Raw genomic sequence first — 17,954 nt, forward strand, 5'->3', positions numbered from 1 at the left:
CAGGGAACAGCAGGCAGCAGTATGACTTATGGGCGTCAAGGCCCCAGACACCCAGCTGCTTCTGATGGCTCTGGACATTTCCAGTCCCCCTAAATCAGCTGCCACACAGTGACCTGGAGTGCTGCCCAGCCTGTCCTCAGTCTCGGCTGGTGCCCCTGACAGGCGCCTCCCACGTCAGGGGGTGCAGTCTGCATGGAAGTAGGTGACTTCATCCAGGCTGACTCACCCCAGTCGGCCACTGGGGATGGACTGCAGGAGGGAGGTCGCAGTCCCCTCCAGCCTGGAGCTTTGGCAGGAATCCTCACCCTCCCTCTGCACCCTTAGGGGTTCCCCAAACCAGACTGTGCACTACCCTACTCCATACCATCCGTCCTCCAGAATCCACACTGATGGTCCTGCAAATAGTCCAGGACTTTGGCTCAGAACCTAGGCCCGCTGCCCCTCTTACCAGCCAGGCAAAGTGGACCAGCACTGTAATGTCTGAGATTCAGTTTCTTCATCTGTAAAATGGCCATGGTGACCCCTGCTCCATCTACTCCCAAGCAGTATTGGGTGAATCTGGCTGATGTGAGAAGGTCTTGGAGATAGGAAAGTACCATGTGAGGGGCGGATAGGAAGCTAGATCAGTGGACCCCCATGCCACAACATTAAACCCAGACCTCTTCTCCTGGTCTGCAGTGCCCTAAATGAATGCCCTCCCCTCTGCCCCCTTATACTCCACCTTCTGCCTCATTTAGCATCTTTTTTTTTTTTTGAGACGGAGTCTTGCTCAGTTGCCCAGGCTGGAGTGCAGTGGCGTGATCTCAGCTCACTGCAAGCTCTGCCTCCTGGGTTCATGCCATTCTCCTGCCTCAGCCTCCCAAGTAGCTAGGACTACAGGCGCCCACCGCCACGCCCGGCTAATTTTTTGTATTTTTAGTAGAGACGGGGTTTCACTGTGTTAGCCAGGATGGTCTCGATCTCCTGACCTCGTGATCCACTTGCCTCGGCCTCCCAAAGTGCTGGGATTATAGATGTGAGCCACCACGCCCGGCCCTCATTTAGCATCTTTAAGTTCCACAGATAGGCTGTGCTCCTTCCTATTTCAGGCCTCTGGGGTGCTATTCTCCCAGCCTAGAGCTGGGAACTCTTCCTTCCCACCCTATCTTCTTTGCCTGGCTCAATCCTATTGAACCCCTAACTCTCATCATCTTGGAGGATGGATGGTATGAGGTAGGATGGGGCATAGTCTGGTTTGGGGAACACCTAAGGGTGCAGAGGAGTTCAGCTGAAATATCACTTCCTCCAAGAAACCTTTCTTGTCAAACCCCTCAGTTTGACATCAGGGGCCCCATGTCTGTGTCCCCACAGTCTAGCTGTTCCCCTACATTATCGCCATTGTCTCACATCTGCCTCCTAGATGCTGGCCTTGTTCTCCCCAGTACTGGCCAGTTCTCTCCTCATGCCTGCTGCTCACTAACATGGGCTGATCTGAACTGCAGGCCTATGTCTTTTCCCGTTGGCTGACAGTTGCTGTCTGAAGCACTGTGTTGAGGAGGATTCTGAGGCTGCACACACATGCACACAGAAGCACCATGCCCGGCACAAAGTGAGCCATCAATACACGTCCGCTGCTAAATTAACACTGGTGTTGCTATTGGGAGTTGGTTTTTAAGATCTGCACCCTCCGCTAACCTGTCCTTAGTCTCACATTTGTGGCAACCCAGGGTTGGGGAAGGGAACCAAAAAGGACTTCTGTTCTCAAATTACCTAAAGACACCTGCCTCCAACAGAAAGAATATCAACATGGAGTCAGGAGTCCTGAGTTTGAGACTGGCACTGCCCTGCTGACTTGCTTAGGGGACTGATTCTGACTCTGGGTCTCAGTATTTTCACCTATAAAACAGGAATAGTTCTCACCTTACAGGGAGCTGTAAGGACCAACTTCAAAAATCCAGAGGCAGGTCAAGCGCAGTGGCTCACGCCTGTAATCCCAGCACTTTGGAAAGAGGTAAGTGGATCACCTGAGGCCATGAGTTCGAGACCAGCCTGGCCAACATGGTGAAACCCCATTTCCACTAAAAATACAAAAATTAGCCAGGCGTGATGGCGGGCGCCTGTAATCCCAGCTACTCGGGAGGCTGAGGCAGGAGAATCACTTGAACCTGGGAGGTAGATGTTGCAGTGAGCCGAGACCGCGCCGTCGCAGTCCAGCCCAGGTGACAAGAGTGAAACTCAGGCCAGGCGCGGTGGCTCAAGCCTGTAATCCCAGCACTTTGGGAGGCCGAGGCGGGCGGATCACGAGGTCAGGAGATCGAGACCATCCTGGCTAACACAATGAAACCCCGTCTCCACTAAAAATACAAAAAAATTAGCCGGGCGTGGTGGCGGCGCCTGTAGTCCCAGCTACTCGGGAGGCTGAGGCAGGAGAATGGCGGGAACCCGGGAGGCGGAGCTTGCAGTGAGCCGAGATCGCGCCACTGCACTCCAGCCTGGGCGACAGAGCGAGACTCCGCCTCAAAAAAAAAAAAAAAAAAAAAGAGTGAAACTCCGTCTCAAAAAAAAACAAAAACAAAAAACAATTGTACAGGCGCGGTGGCTCACACCTGTAATCCCAGCACTTTGGGAGGCTGGGGCAGGTGAATCACGAGGTCAGGAGTTCAAGACCAGCCTGGCCAAGATGGTGAAACCCTGTCTCTACTAAAAATACAAAAAATTAGCCAGAAGTGGTGACGAGCGCCTATAATCCCAGCTACTCGGGAGGCTGAGGCAGATAATTGCTTGAACCTGGGAGGGGGAGGTTGCAGTGAGCCGAGATCTCACTGCACTCCAGCCTGGGCAACAGAGCAAGACTCCATCTCAAAAAAAAAAAAAAATACATCCAGACACAGGGGCCTGGTTCACCCTGACAAAGAACACTCCTCAGCCTACACCTCTGAGGACTGGGTATAGGCTCAGAGGGTGGGGACCCCAGAACTAGGGCCATTACCAGCCATGGTAGAGTCCTTACTCCTAGGCCCCCACCCTGAGATCCCCTGTCTTCACACAATTGTAGGGCCTACTGTGAAACCTTTTTTTTCTTTAGAGACAAGGTCTCACTGTCACCCTGGCTGGAGGGCAGTAGCACAATCACAGCTCACTGCAGCCTAGACCTCCCAGACTCAAGAGCTCCTCCCACTTCAGCCTCCCAAGTAACTGGGACTACCATGCCCAGCTAATTTTTGTAATTTTTGTAAAGACAGGGTCTCCCAGGTTGGTCTTGAACTCCTAGGCTCAAACTACCCTTCTGCCTTGGCCTCCCAAAGTGCTGAGATTACAGGCGTGAGTCACTCACTGTGCCCAGCCAGTAAAATCTTCAGAGCAGGGTCAAACCTCCACTCTCGCTCTCCAGCTGTGTGACACTGGGCAAGTCCACCTCACTGGATCTGTTTCTTCATTTATTTATTTATTTATTTTTTTTTATTTTTTTTTTTTTTTTTTGAGACAGAGTCTTGCTCTGTCACCCAGGCTGGGGTGCAGTGGCCGGATCTCAGCTCACTGCAAGCTCCGCCTCCCGGGTTTAGACCATTCTCCTGCCTCAGCCTCCCGAGTAACTGGGACTACAGGCGCCCGCCACCTCGCCCGGCTAGTTTTTTGTATTTTTTAGTAGAGACGGGGTTTCACCGTGTTAGCCAGGATGGTCTCGATCTCCTGACCTCGTGATCCGCCCGTCTCGGCCTCCCAAAGTGCTGGGATTACAGGCTTGAGCCACCGCGCCCGGCCTTATTTATTTATTTTTGAGACAGGGCCTTATGCCGTCACCCAGCCTGGAGTGGTGGCACACTCACAGCTCACTGAAGCCTCGACCTCCTGAGCTCCAGCGATCCTTTCACCTCGGCCTCCCTAGTAGCTGGGACTACCGGCGTGTACCACCACGCCTGGCTAATTTTGGTATTTTTTGTAGAGACAAAGTTTCACCATTGTATTAGTCTGTTTTCACATGGCTGATAAAGATATACGCGAAACTGGCAGGGCACGGTAGCTCACACCTGTAATCCAAGCACTTTGGGAGGCCAAGGCAAGTGGATCACGAGGTCAGAAGATCAAGACCATCCTGGCTAACATGGTGAAACCCCGTCTCTACTAAAAATACAAAAAACTTAGCCAGGCATGGTGGTGGGCACCTGTAGTCCCAGCTACTCAGGAGGCTGAAGCAGGAGAATGGCGTGAACCCGGGAGGTGGAGCTTGCAGTGAGCCGAGATTGCGCGACTGCATGCCAGCCTGGGCGACAGAGCGAGACTCTGTCTCAAAAAAAAAAAAAAAAAAAAAAAAGACATACCTGAAACTGGGAACAAAAACAGGTTTAATTGGACTTACAGTTCCACATGGCTGGGGAGGCCTCAGAATCATGGCGGGAGGTGAAAAGCACTTCTTACATGAGGCTGGCAAGAGAAAAATGAGAATAAGCAAAAGTGGAGACCCCTGATAAACCCATCAGATCTTATGAGACTTATTCACTATCACAAGAATAGCACAGAAAGGCCAGGCGCGGTGGCTCACGCCTGTAATCCCAGCACTTTGGGAGGCCGAGGCAGGTGGATCACGAGGTCGGGAGATCGAGACCATCCTGGCTAACACGGTGAAATCCCGTCTCTACTAAAAATACAAAAAAAATTAGCCGGGCGAGGTGGCGGGCGCCTGTAGTCCCAGCTACTCGGAGGCTGAGGCAGGAGAATGGCGTGAATCCGGGAGGCGGAGCTTGCAGTGAGCCGAGATCGCGCCACTGCATTCCAGCCTGGGCGACAAAGCAAGACTCCGTCTCAAAAAAAAAAAAAAAAAAGAATAGCACAGAAAGACCAGACCCTACGATTCAATTACCTCCCACTGGGTCCCTCCCACAACAGGTGGAACTTATGGGAGACACAATTCAAGTTGAGATTTGGGTGGGGACACAGCCAAACCATATGATTCCGACCCTGGCTCCCCCAAATCTCATGTCCTCACATTTCAAAACCAATCATGCCTTCCCAACAGTCCCCCAAAGTCTTTTTTTTTCTTTCTTTTTTTTTTAGAGACAGTGTTTCACAGTGTTAGCCAGGATGGTCTCGATCTTCTGACCTCGTGATCCGCCCGTCTCGGCCTCCCAAAGTGCTGGGACCACAGGTGTGAGCCACCGCGCCCGGCCCCCCAAAGTCTTACTCATTTTACCATTAACCCAAAAGTCCACAGTCCAAAGTCTCATCTGAGACAAGGCAAGTCCCTTCCACCTATGAGCCTATAAAATCAAAAGCAAGCAGCCAGGTGCAGTGGCTCGCACCTGTAATCACAGCACTTTGGGAGGCCAGGGTGGGTGGGTCATTTGAAGTCAGGAATTTGAGACCAGCCTGGCCAACATGGTGAAACTCTGCCTCTACTAAAACTACAAAATTAGCTGGGCGTGGTGGCATGCGCCTGTAGTCCCAGCTACTTAGGAGGCTGAGGCAGGAGAATCACTTGATTTTTTTTTTTTTTTTTTTTTTTTTTGAGACGGAGTCTCGCTCTGTTGCCCAGGCTGGAGTGCAGTGGCCGGATCTCAGCTCACTGCAAGCTCTGCCTCCCAGGTTCACGCCATTCTCCTGCCTCAGCCTCCCGAGTAGCTGGGATTACAGGTGCCCACCACCTCGCCCGGCTAATTTTTTTTGTATTTTTAGTAGAGACAGGGTTTCACCGTGTTAGCCAGGATGGTCTTGATCTCCTGACCTCGTGATCCGCCCGTCTCGGCCTCCCAAAGTGCTGGGATTACAGGCTTAAGCCACCGCGCCTGGCCAGGAGAATCACTTGAACCTGGGAGGTGGAGGCTGCAGTGAGCTGAAATCGTGCCACTACACTCCAGCCTGGGCAACAGAGTGAGACTCTGTCTTAAAAAAAAAAAAAAAAAAAAAAAAAAAAAAAAGCCAGGTGTGGTGGCTCACACTTGTAATCCCAGCATTTGGGAGGCCAAGGCAGGTTAATCACCTGAGGTCAGGAGTTTCAGACCAGCCTGGCCAATATGGTGAAATTCCATCTCTAGTAAAAATAAAAAATCAGCCAAGTGTGGTGGCACATGCCTGCAGTCCCAGCTACTCGGGAGGTTGAGGCAGGAGAATCGCTTGAACCTGGGAGGCAGAGGTTGCAGTGAGCCAAGATCATGCCACTGCATTCCAGTCTGGGTGACAGAGTGAGACTCCATCTCAAAAAAAAAAAAAACAAAAACTAAAGCAAGCTAGTTACTTCCTACATACAATGGGGGTACAGGTATTGGGTAAATATAGCCATTCCGAATGGGAAAAATTGGCCAAAACAAAGGGGTTATAGGCCCCATGCAAGTTCAAAATCCAGCGGGGCAGTCAAATTTTAAAGCTTCAAAATGGTCTCCTTTGACTCCAGGTCTCACATCCAGGTCACACTGATGCAACAGGTAGGTTCCCATGGTCTTGGGCAGCTCCGCCCCTGTAGCTTTGCAGGGTACAGCCTCCCTCCTGGCTGCTTTCACGGGCTGGTGTTGAGTGTCTGCAGCTTTTCCAGGCGCATGGTGCAAGCTGTTGGTGGATCTACCATCCTGGGGTCTGGAGGGTGGTGGCCATCTTCTCACAACTCCACTAGGCAGCGCCCCAGCTGAGACTCTGTGTGGGGGCTCTGACCCCACATTTCCCTTTCACACTGCCCTAGCAGAGGTCCTCCATGACAGCCCTGTCCCTGTAGCAATTTTTGCCTGGGCATCCAGGACTTTCCATACATCTTCTGAAATCTAGGTGGAGGTTCCAAAACCTCAATTCTTGACTTCTGTGCATCTGCAAGTTCAACATAACATGGAAGCTGCCAAGGCTTGGGGTTTCCACCCTCTGAAGCCAAAGTCCATTATGTATATTGGCCCCTTTCAACCACGGCTGGAGCAGCTGGAACACAGGGCACCAAATCCCTAGGCTGCACACAGCATGGGGACCCTGGGTCCAGCCCATGAAACAACTTTTTTCTCCTGGGCCTCTGGGCCTGTGATGGGAGAGGCCGCCATGAAGGTCTCTGACATGGCCTGGAGACGTTTTCCCCATGGTCTTGGGGATTAACATTAGGCTCCTTACTACTTATGCAAATTTCTGCAGCCAGCTTGAATTTCTCCCCAGAAAAAGGGTTTTTCTTTTCTATCGCATAGTCAGGCTGCAAATTTTCCAAACTTTGCTCTGCTACCCTTATAAGACTGAATGCCTTTAACAGCACCCAAGTCACCTCCTGAATGCTTTACTGCTTAGAACAGTCTTCTACCAGATACCCTAAATCATCTTTCTCAAGTTCAAAGTTCCATAAATCTCTAGGACAGAGGCAAAATGCCACCAGTCTCTTTGCTAACACATAACAAGAGGCCAGGCACAGTGGCTCAAGCCTGTAATCCCAGTACTTTGGGAGGCCAAGGTGGGCAGATCACAAGGTCAGGGGATTGAGACCATCCTGGCCAACATGGTAAAACCTCGTCTCTACTAAAAATACAAAAATTAGCTAGGCGTAGTGGCGTGCGCCTATAGTCCTAGCTACTCAGAAGGCTGAGGCAGGGGAATCACTTGAACCCAGGAGGCAGAGAGAGGTTGCAGTGAGCCGAGATTGCGCCACTGCACTCTAGCCTGGTGACAGAGTGAGACTCTATCTAAAAAAAAAAAAAAAAAAAAAAAAAGGCCACATACGGTGGCTCACACCTGTAATCCCAGCACTTTGGGAGGCCGAGGCAGGAAGATCACGAGGTCAGGAGATTGAGACCATCCTGGCTAACACAATGAAATCTTGTCTCTACTAAAAATACAAAAAATTAACCGAGTGTGGTGGTGGGCGCCTGTAGGCCCAGCTACTCAGGAGGCTGAGGCAGAAGAATGGCAGGAACCCAGGAGGCAGAGCTTGCAGTGAGCAGAGATTGCACCACTACTCCAGCCTGGGCCACAGAGTGAGACTCCATCTCAAAAAAAAAAAAAAAAAAAAAAAACCCAGGTGTGGTGGCTCACACCTGTAATCCCAGCACTTTGGAAGGCCAAGGCGGGCAGATCACCTGAGATCAGGAGTTCAAGACCAGCCCGGCCAACATGGCAAAACTCCGTCTCTACTAAAAATACAAAAATTAGCCAGGCATGGTGGTGGGCACCTGTAATCCCAGCTACTTGGGAGGCTGAAGCAGGAGAATCACTTGAACCTGGAAGGCAGAGTTTGCAGTAAGCCCAGATCATGCCATTGCACTCCAGCCTGAGTGACAGAGCAAAAACTCTGTCTCAAAAAAAAAAATTAATTGGCTGGGCGCGGTGGCTCATGCCTGTAATCCCAGCACTTTGGGAGGCCGAGACGGGCGGATCATGAGGTCAGGAGATCGAAACCATCCTGGCTAACCCAGTGAAACCCCATCTCTACTAAAAAATACAAAAATTAGCCGGGCGAGATGGCGGTCGCCTGTAGTCCCAGCTACTCGGGAGGCTGAGGCAGGAGAATGGCGGGAACCCGGGAGGCAGAGCTTGCAGTGAGCTGAGATCCAGCCACTGCACTCCAGCCTGGGCGACAGAGCGAGACTCCATTTCAAAAAAAAAAAAAAAAAAGAAAAAAATTAATTAAATAAATAAATAATGAGAGTCACCTTTACTCCAGTTCCCAACAAGTTCCTCATGGCCATCTGAGACCACCTCAGCCTGGACCTTATTGTCCATATCGTTATCAGCATTTTGGGCAAAGCCATTTGACAAGTCTCTAGGAAGTTCCAAACATTCCCTCATTTTCCTGTCTTCTGAGCCCTCCAAACTGTTCCAACTTCTGCCTGTTACCCAGTTCCAAAGTTGCTTCCACTTTTTTCGGTATCTTTTCAGCAACACCCCACTCCTGGTACCAATTTACTGTATTCGTCCGTTTTCATACTGTTGATAAGGACATACCTGAAACTGGGAATAAAAAAAAATTTAATTGAAATTACAGTTCCACATGGCTGAGGAGGCCTCAGAATCATGGTGAGAGGTGAAAGGCACTTCTTACATGGTAGCAGCAAGAGAAAGATGAGGAAGAAGCAAAAACAGAAATCCCTGACAAATCCATCAGATCTCATGATACTTATTCACTATCTATCACAAAAATAGCACAGGAAAGACCAGCCCCCATGATTCAATTACCTCCCTCTGGGTCCCTCCCACAACACATGGGAATTACGGGAGATACAATTCAAGTTGAGATTTGGGTGGGGACACAGCCAAATCATATCAACCATGTTGTTCAGACTGGTCTTGAACTCCTGAGCTCAAGTTATCCACCCACCTCAGCCTCCCAAAGTGTTGCAATTACAGGGGTGAGCCAAATGGTTTGCAGTGAGCCAAGATTGCACCACTGCACTCCAGCCTGGGCGACAAACCGAGACAAAAAATAAATAAAAATAAAAATTAGCCAGGTGTGGTGGCGCATGTCTGTAGTTCCAGCTACTCTGGAGGTTGAGGGGGAAGAATTACTTGAACCACTTGAGAATCACTTGAGGAGGGAGGTCACAGGGAGTTGAGATCACACCACTGCACCCCAGCCTGGGCAACAGAGTGAGACTCAATCTCAGAAAAAAAAAAAAAAATGATTAACTGAGATAATTGGGTAAAGCATGCACTTAGCATTTGACTTGAGGTCTAGTAAGTGCCCAGTAAATATTACCAATAATAATAATCATCATCATCATCATCATCATACCTCTGAATGCTGTGGCTATGCACGGTTTAAGATATCCATGTTGATCCTGGTCCTTGGTCCTTCCACATTATAACTCCTGGAACCCTCACAGATGACTACACTGTCATCCCCACTTCCCAGATGAGCAAAGTGAGGCTTAGAGAGTCTGGGGCTTTTCAGACTGAAAAATTCCAGAAGACAGAGGCCTTCCCTCCCAAACCTGTGCTCCTCTTAGAACAGAGGCTGTGTCTCCCCATCAGACTAGGTGTTTTGCCTCCCTCCTTTGCCAGGGCTCTTTTTTAGGCCTCCAGCTAAGCTCAGAGGAGAAGAGGGGTGAGGTCCAGCCTCCCTGACTCCTGTGTGGCACAAGGAGAGGTTCAGGCTATGGACAAAGGTCAGCACAGGCCTGCCTGGTCTTAGCTGTCCCAGTTGATGCAGGGAGGCCTCATGACTGTCCCTATCCACCTCCAAAATGTCTCCAGCTTCCCACCTGAATAGGCTAAGCCTTTGAAATGAGGCTGCAGCATTGGAGATGATGGCTAGTGGTGGGGTAGGGGGGAGTCAGCAGCTCCCTGGCCCCCCATGTCCCCCTCTAGGCACTCCTATCAGTATTGGCTGGTCAGCATTGGCCACCACAGCCCTGGGGGATGGCTCTGGGTGCCCATGCCATGACAGAAGAAGTATAAAAGCTTCCAGCGCACCAGCAAGCCAGGGTGAATAGGGGCCAACTCCTTCATGCAAGCAGGCTCTAGATGCCCATCTGCTAGCAGGAAATAATAGCATCAGATAGCAACCACCAGGACACACACACACACACACACACCAAACTCTGCACCACTTAGTAGAGTGATACCATGGGCCCTGGCATTCCAGACTCAGGATCAAATCCTGTTTACACTACTTCCCAGTTGTGCAAACTTGGGTAGTATTATGGGTTGAATTGGGTACCTCCAAAAATTCATAAGTTAAAGTCTTTAATAAGCCTTCAGTATCTCAGAATGTGACCTTACTTGGGAATAGAGTCTTTACAGATAAATTCAATTTAAAATGAGGTCTTTGGCCAGGCGCAGTGGCTCACGCCAGTAATCCCAGCACTTTGGGAGGCTGAGGCGGGTGGATCACCTGAGGTCAGGAGTTTGAGACCAGCCTGACTAACATGGTGAAACCCTGTATCTACCAAAAATCCTGGGCAACAAGAGTGAAACTGCGTTTCCAAAAAAAAAAAAAAAAAGCTGGGAGCAGTGGCTCTCGCCTGTAATCCCAGGACTTTGGGAGGCCAAAGCAGGTGGATCAACTGAGGTCAGGAGTTCAACACCAGCCTGGCCAACATGGTAAAAGCCCATCTCTACTAAAAATACAAAAATTACCCTGGCGTGGTGGTAGGAGCCTGTAATCCCAGCTACTCAGGAGGCTGAGGCAGGAGAATTGCTTGAACCCAGGAGACGGAGGCTGCAGTGTGCCGAGATCGTACCATTGCACTCTAGCCTCGGCAACATAGAGAGACTCTGTCTCAAAAAAAAAAAAAAAAAAAGAGGTCTTTAGGGTGGGCCTTAATCAATATGACTGGTGTCCTCATAAGCAGGGGTAGTTTGGAAACAGATATGCACAGAGGTTAGACAAGGTGAAGAGACGAAGAGACGCAGGGAGAAGGTGGCCATCTACAAGCCAAGGAAAAAGGCCTGAACAGATCCTTCCTTCACAGCCCTCAGAAGGGTCCTCCCAAGACCTTGAATTTGGACATCTGGTTTCCAGAACTGTAAGCCACCCAGTCTGGGGTATTTTGTTATGCGAGCCCTAGCAAGCCGATACAGGCAATGACTGTTTCTTGCAGCCTCAGCTCCCAAACGCCTAAGCAGAAATTATAAGAGTACTTGCCTCGGTTGGGCATGGTGGCTCATGCCTGTAATTCCAGCACTTTGAGAGGTGGAGGTGGGTGGATCACAAGGTCAGGAGATTGAGACCATCTTGGCCAACATGGTGAAACCCCGTCTCTACTAAAATACAAAAAATTAGCTGGGCTCAGTGGCGCGTGCCTGTAATCCCAGCTACTTGGGAGGCTGAGGCAGGAGAATCTCTTAAACCTGGGAGGCGAAGGCTGCAGTGAGCTGAGATCGCCCCACTGCACTCCAGCCTGGTTACAGAGTAAGACTCTATCTCAAAAAAAAAAAAAAAAAAAAAAAAAAAGGCCGGGCGCGGTGTCTCACGCCTATAATCCCAGCACTTTGGGAGGCTGAGACGGGTGGATCACGAGGTCAGGAGATCGAGATCATCCCAACTAACACGGTGAAACCCCGTCTCTACTAAAAATACAAAAAATTGGCCAGGCATGGTGGCAGCGCTTGTAGTCCCAGCTACTCAGGAGGCTGACGCAGGAGAATGGCGTGAACCCAGGAGGAGGAGCTTGCAGTGAACTGAGATCGCGCCACTGCACTCCAGCCTAGGCGTTGACTCCGTCTCAAAAAGAAAAAAAGAAAGAAAAAAATTCCAAAAACAAGTACTTGCCTCATAAGTTGCTATGAGGCTGAGATGAGATGGTACTGGTAGCACAGGGTTAGGCACATAGCACCTACTCAATAAATGGGGGTGGCATTTACTGTTATGGTTATTATTTACCATAGATTACTCATTTCTATATACACTTATACAATTACTCATATATTCCAAACAATACTGTATTGTTTACCTCCCAAGTACCAAGCATGTGAGCCTTGAGGTTGAACAAACCTCTCTTATCTTGGGGGACTTGACAATGAACAAAGATAGTACTATTCTCATGGGAGATACAGTTTACATACACACGAATTGGCTGATGGAAGAACAAATGGCTGTAGGTTTGCCCATGCGTGTGCATTTGTTACTGTGTGTGTACATGGTGTTAATGTATGCATGGGTGCATCAGAGTGCCCGTGTGCAAGTTAGTATGTGTGCGTCTGGTTATCCAAGCGTGTACCTGTGTGTACTTGTGCATGCATAAGCATACATGTGTGTTGTACATGTGGTGGTATACCACGTGTGTACATGTACGTTAGCAAGTACATGAATGTACACGTGGGGGCATGAGAACATATGGGCCAGTATGAATCTGGGTCAGTGTGGCGAGCATGGGCAGATGTGCAAGCACGCGTGAGAAGAGTAGAGTCCAAAGCTGGTGCCCTTTGCTGCCTACAGCCCAAGAAGGAGCTCTATGAGGTCATCTCAGCCTCAGCCACCTGGCAGCCTCAAGTGGACAGACACCCCTTCCCCAAGTCAAGTTAGAATGCTTCCATGCCAGGCCGGGCGCCATGGCTCACGCCTGTAATCCTAGCACTTTGGGAGGCCGAGGTGGGTGGATTGCCTGAGCTCAGGAGTTCAAGACCAGTCTGGGAAACTCGGTGAAACTCCGTCTCTACTAAAATACAAAAAAATTAGCCAGGCGTGATGGTGTGTGCCTGTAATCCCAGCTACGCAGGAGGCTGAGACAGGACAATCTCTTGAACCTGGGAGGCGGAGGTTGCAGTGAGCTGAGATCGCAAGATTGCACTCCAGCCTGGGCGACAGAGTGAGACTCCGTCTCAAAAAACAAAAGAAAAAGAAAAAAGAATGCTCCCATGCCAAGGCATCTGCCCCAGGATCCTCCCCAGTGTGTAGCCTTGGTTTTCAGTTAGTCCTTCCTGTATTCTGAAATCAGCAGTCCCAAATATCCTGAATGAAACAGATATCAGCCCTAGATTCCAGGCACACATTCGTACTATGTCCTTACTCAGCTCCCCTCAATCTATCTTTCCAAAGAGGGAAGTGGGATTCCACTTTCCAAAGGCTGCTCCAATTTGGGTGTCCTATTCCTGCACCCTACATGCTCAACATTAACACTCCCAGTTCCCCTACCACCTAGGGTGCAGGGGCCTAATTTACCCGGGCGCTTGTACCATCACAGAATCTGATGCTTCATAGAGAAGGGAGGCTGGATATGGGTCTAGGAGGGGCAAGCCCTCAAGTACTAGCCAAGCCAATGCCCAGTGGGCATCTGTAGCTCCAAATGGGAGCTGTGAGGGGACACCCAAGGGTGAAAGAGACCTAAGGCACTAGGGCTTGGGGTAGGGAGTGGAGAACCACAGATGAGACCATACCCAGGGGACTGACCCCTACCCCACGCTCACTCTCCCCTGACCAGGACCTGGTGGACCCCTAAAGGATGAGACTAGGAGAACCAGAGACGTTTGGGCCAGACTGTCCTCTACCCCAAAACTAAAGTCTGAACTACAAATCTGAGTTCCAACAGTTTTAATAGTGATGACAATGACAGAAGCTCACATGTATCATGCAGTTACTAAGTACCTGGACCTACATTCAGCACTTTCCATGCACTGTCCCATAGAAACCACACATTGTTTTGGTGGGGTTAAGGACCATCAGTGTTACCACCATTTTAAAACTGAGACAACCAAGGCTCAGTTTGGGTCATCTGCCCTCCAGCATGCAGTCAATTAGTGGTAGAGCCAGGATTTAAGCTTGGTCCTCCTGAGTCCAGAGCCCACACTCTCAACCACCAAGTTCCTACCTTACTAAGTGATCCCTCTCTCAATCTCCCATTGTTCAGTGACTTGCTAAACCCCATCACCTCCGATTTCTGTGGGACTCCCAGCATGCCTCTCAGTGAGGGTGGGGGCCTTCCCTCAGGTCTCGTGAGGTGTGCAGATCACAGGACCACTTCAGACCCACTAAATCAGACTCTCCACATTGGCCTGCCCCCTCCTCCTCACATCTGTGTGCTCACAAGGACAAGTGGTCTGCTGTGCACCAGGATTGGAGAATTCCTGGGGTGGTGGGATCCCTTGGCCAGAAGGAAGCTACGAAAAGGTGAAATGCACCCTCTCCCCCAAGCCCTCCTGGAGAAACTTCAGGTCGGAAGACTGAGGATGCCCTGAGGCCTGGCTACCATTCCTTCCTCGTCAAATGGGCAACATTAGGGGGGAGATGATCCATGAATTCCAGAGGTGTTGCCAATTATGGGGGTGGGGAGAAGGAAATGAGTTCTGCCCAATCACCTCCCTGCTATCCCCGAGCCAGAGGGGCACAGATCCTCCCCTTTAATCCCCCCCCCCATCTCCCCCGCCCCGCCCCCGCCAAACTTGAGTGGGGTGGGAGCAACCAGCACGGTTTAGGGGAGTGGGCCATGTCGGGCTAGAGACAGGAAGGTAGGAGCCCCTCATAGACAAAGACTGACCCCAGCCAGGCCGGCTGGCCAGCCAGCCCATCCCCACCCCCCTGCGGCAGGCAGCTTGGCAGGGCTGAGCGCCAGCTCCTCGCTCCAAACCGAGTTCCCGCCGAGCGTGCTTAATGCAGCGGCAGTGACATTTCTGCCTTCAGAGGCAAAAACAGGAACCCGGCCATTTTGACGAACGGCGCCCAGAGCGCTGGCGGGAGACAAGGAGGGTCAGGTTCTGACTCCTGCACCCGGCTGCCCTAACGGGCTCACCCCTGCCCAGGCCCAGGGATCAAGCCAGAGAGAGGGTCACGAAACCAGGGTCACCAGACCGACAGGGAAGGTGCTATAGAATCCCCACCCTCTTGTATAGGTGGGGAAACTGAGGCCATAGCGCTGACACTAGCCAGATGCACAGAAGGCAAACGGAAGGATTAAGAAAGTCCCAGACGGATGCCTTGAGGAATGTCGGGTAGGCGCGCTGGTCTGAGGAGCTAAAAGGCTGACTCCAGCCCGCCACAACAGCCCACTCCAAAGGAGTCTGCACACCTGGAACCCCCCGCTCCGGCGCGCCCTCATGAGGGCGCTCCCAGAGCCTCTAACCCTCCAAGCAGCGAGAGGGTTAAACTTCCTCGCAGTACTTGCCGCAGTAAGTGGAAAGGAAAGAAGTGTCAACTCTGTTCTCACCACAGCGGGGCTGTCGGATGGCACCTCCCCCAGCCCCGCGCACCCCGCCCGGCCTGCTCCCCCGCCCTCCCCTCGGAGCGCGCGCACACACACCTCCCACCGCTTTGCCCAAATTATTTTCGATCCCGGGAGACTCCGGATGCCAGACGCGCTCGGCGGCGGCGGCGGCGGCGGCGGCGGCGGCGGCCGCGCCTGATTCATTGCGCCAAAGCTGCAGATGCGACCTCCCGCCTGCGCCCCGTGCCCCGGCCCGCGCTGGGCTGCGCGCGCGCCTGGAGAGATGGGGGCCAATTTGTAGGCGCTTCCCCCCACAAAAGAGGCGGGTCCTGGCCCCCCGGGGCTCGGTCCCCCTGTCTCCAGCTCCCTGGGCTGCGCTAATTAGCTTCCTCAGGGGGCGCCACGCGGCGTGAGGGGCGGCAATTTCCCGGCTGGGCTGCGGGGGAAGCGCTCCCGCCGCCTGGGAAGGTGAAATGGGAAACTCGATTCAAAGAGAGCTTTCCTCCCCCCTCCCGCCAAGCGCCGTAGAAAACGGGTTTGAAATTCCTCCTCCTTTTTTTTTTTTTTTTTATTTATAGTGCACGGTCTCCATGGCAACCGCGGAGGAGGTCACGGTAGCTGGGCCCCCGCGCGTCACCCCGCGCCTCGCCGGCTGCAGGCGCCGGGATTGCGGCCTCCCAGGCGCCGCGGCCCGCGTGGACTCAGCTCCGAGTTCTCCTCCCCCGCTCCGCCCTGCTCGCAGCTCAGGCCCCAGCCATATGACTGCCAGGTCCCAACGGCGAATGGCGCACCTGGGCACCAGTGCGCTAGGCTATACCTCTATCCCCGGGCTCTGACACGCGGGACTGCACCACGAAACACGTGCCCAACCCCAAGACGAGAACACGTGCGGCAAGACGCCGCCAAGGGGCTGTTTGCATTCGTGGATGCCCTGGGTAATCGACCTATATTGGCGCACAACTGCAGAGCTCTTGCTAAGACGTGACCACCCGAGGCTAACAACGCTGGCTTTTGAGTCACAGCCGAGCCCCGCCTCGATAACTTACTAGCTGTGTGACTTCGGCCAAGTCACCACCTCTCTGCGCCTCAGCTTGCTCATTAGCAAAATGGAATTGTGAGGCCTAATTGATACAAAATACGTTCAACGCTTATCATGGTGTTTGGCACGTGGTTCTGAAAATCTGTGGTTGGAATTATTTCTTCTTGGCTGTGAAAGCCAAGGCCCCAAAGACTTCGATTAGGGGCGCACGCTTAGCCCGGAGGCTAGGAGTTCCGCTTCGGGAGCTCCCCAGCACCTCAGCCTAGGCGCACAGGCAGCTAGCGGGAGGCCCGTGCGGGCTGCTTAGGGACTGGGACCGCCTGGGGCGCGGCGGGCGGGGTTGCAGTCTCCAGAGCTCGCCACGTCCGCACCCGGAACCCTGGAAACGGGGCTCCCAGAGGCTCCCCAGCTACCATCCCCCCGCCCCCCCGCCCACCGCCCGTCCCAGCACCATTAGCAACAGGCCTGCCCGCCCGCCCTCCCAGGCTGAGGCCGCACCTGACCCACCGGATGGCGGCTTCTGGGCCGAGCCGTGTCCCCCAGCGTGCACACTTCCTCCCGGACCCCCAGCGCCCCGTCGAGTGCACAGAGGGAGGGGATCGGGCCGCCCCCGCCCCGCCAGCTTCCCACAGCCTGAGCTGCCCGGAGCCGGGGAGGCAGGAAGTCTCAGAGCCGGGGCGTGGAGGCGGGGTGGGGGCAGGAAGCTGGGGGTGACTCTCCCAGAGACCCCAGACAGGGCCCCGGCGTGGGAGCGGGGTGGGCGGGCACGTAGGGATTAAGGGCGCCCCCCTCCTCTGTAGCCTTAGGCCATGTGACCCCGGCTGGAACACCCTGCAGGGTGAGGGCGAAGGCCGCTACCTCTGGCGACCCCCAGCAGCGCGCACAGGGAGGGAGGGGCCGCCTTTGTCTACTTTGCCGCAGAGGCAGCCCCCCACAACCCCTCCCCCCAGCGCCCCGCCGGGCCCTGCACAGCCCGGGTTTTCCATCCGGCCCGGCTCGGCTCGGCAGCTGTCAGGGGACCGAGCTGACCTTCGCGAGCAGGGAGTTTCAATTAGCCGCAGATCAGATAAGCGGGCGGGCCCGTCTCTCCGGGCACTGCGGGGGCTCAGCCCCGCCCCCGCCACGCCGCGCCAAACGCGCTCCAGATGGGAACAAAGATGAGGACGCAGCTCCACCTGCCTCCCCGGGGAAGGGAAGAGGAGGCCCCGCCGGGAGGAGCTTCCCACCAGGGGAAGGGGTCACACGCCCTGCCCTGCCCTGCCCGTCTGGGATTCCAGGGGCATGGGTCTGGCCAAGATGATCTTTGCGGTTCTGCTTGCCTCCTGCACTGAGGAGAGGTGCCTGCTGCACTGACCTCATCCCCAGGCGGGCGCCGTGCCCTCCCTCTCCCGGAGAGAGCGTTTTGCCATCTC

At 53.1% G+C, this 17,954-nt stretch overlaps 1 long non-coding RNA gene across 2 annotated transcripts in view; it reads right to left on the reverse strand.

The window, feature by feature from the left end:
* Positions 1-17,447, reverse strand: part of LOC105467052 (uncharacterized) — a 41,709-nt gene extending 24,262 nt beyond the window's left edge. The window contains exons 1-2 of one of the 2 annotated variants that reach the window (XR_011624643.1): positions 17,050-17,447; positions 4,337-8,877 (exon numbers count right to left, since the gene is read on the reverse strand). This is a non-coding gene — a long non-coding RNA (uncharacterized lncRNA). The remainder of the gene's footprint in view (positions 1-4,336; positions 8,878-17,049) is intronic. The other variant, XR_978592.3, reaches the window with a different exon arrangement.
* Positions 17,448-17,954: the final 507 nt, after the last annotated feature.

Source organism: Macaca nemestrina, chromosome 6 (assembly GCF_043159975.1).
Source record: "Macaca nemestrina isolate mMacNem1 chromosome 6, mMacNem.hap1, whole genome shotgun sequence".
In the NCBI taxonomy this organism is placed as follows: domain Eukaryota; kingdom Metazoa; phylum Chordata; class Mammalia; order Primates; family Cercopithecidae; genus Macaca; species Macaca nemestrina.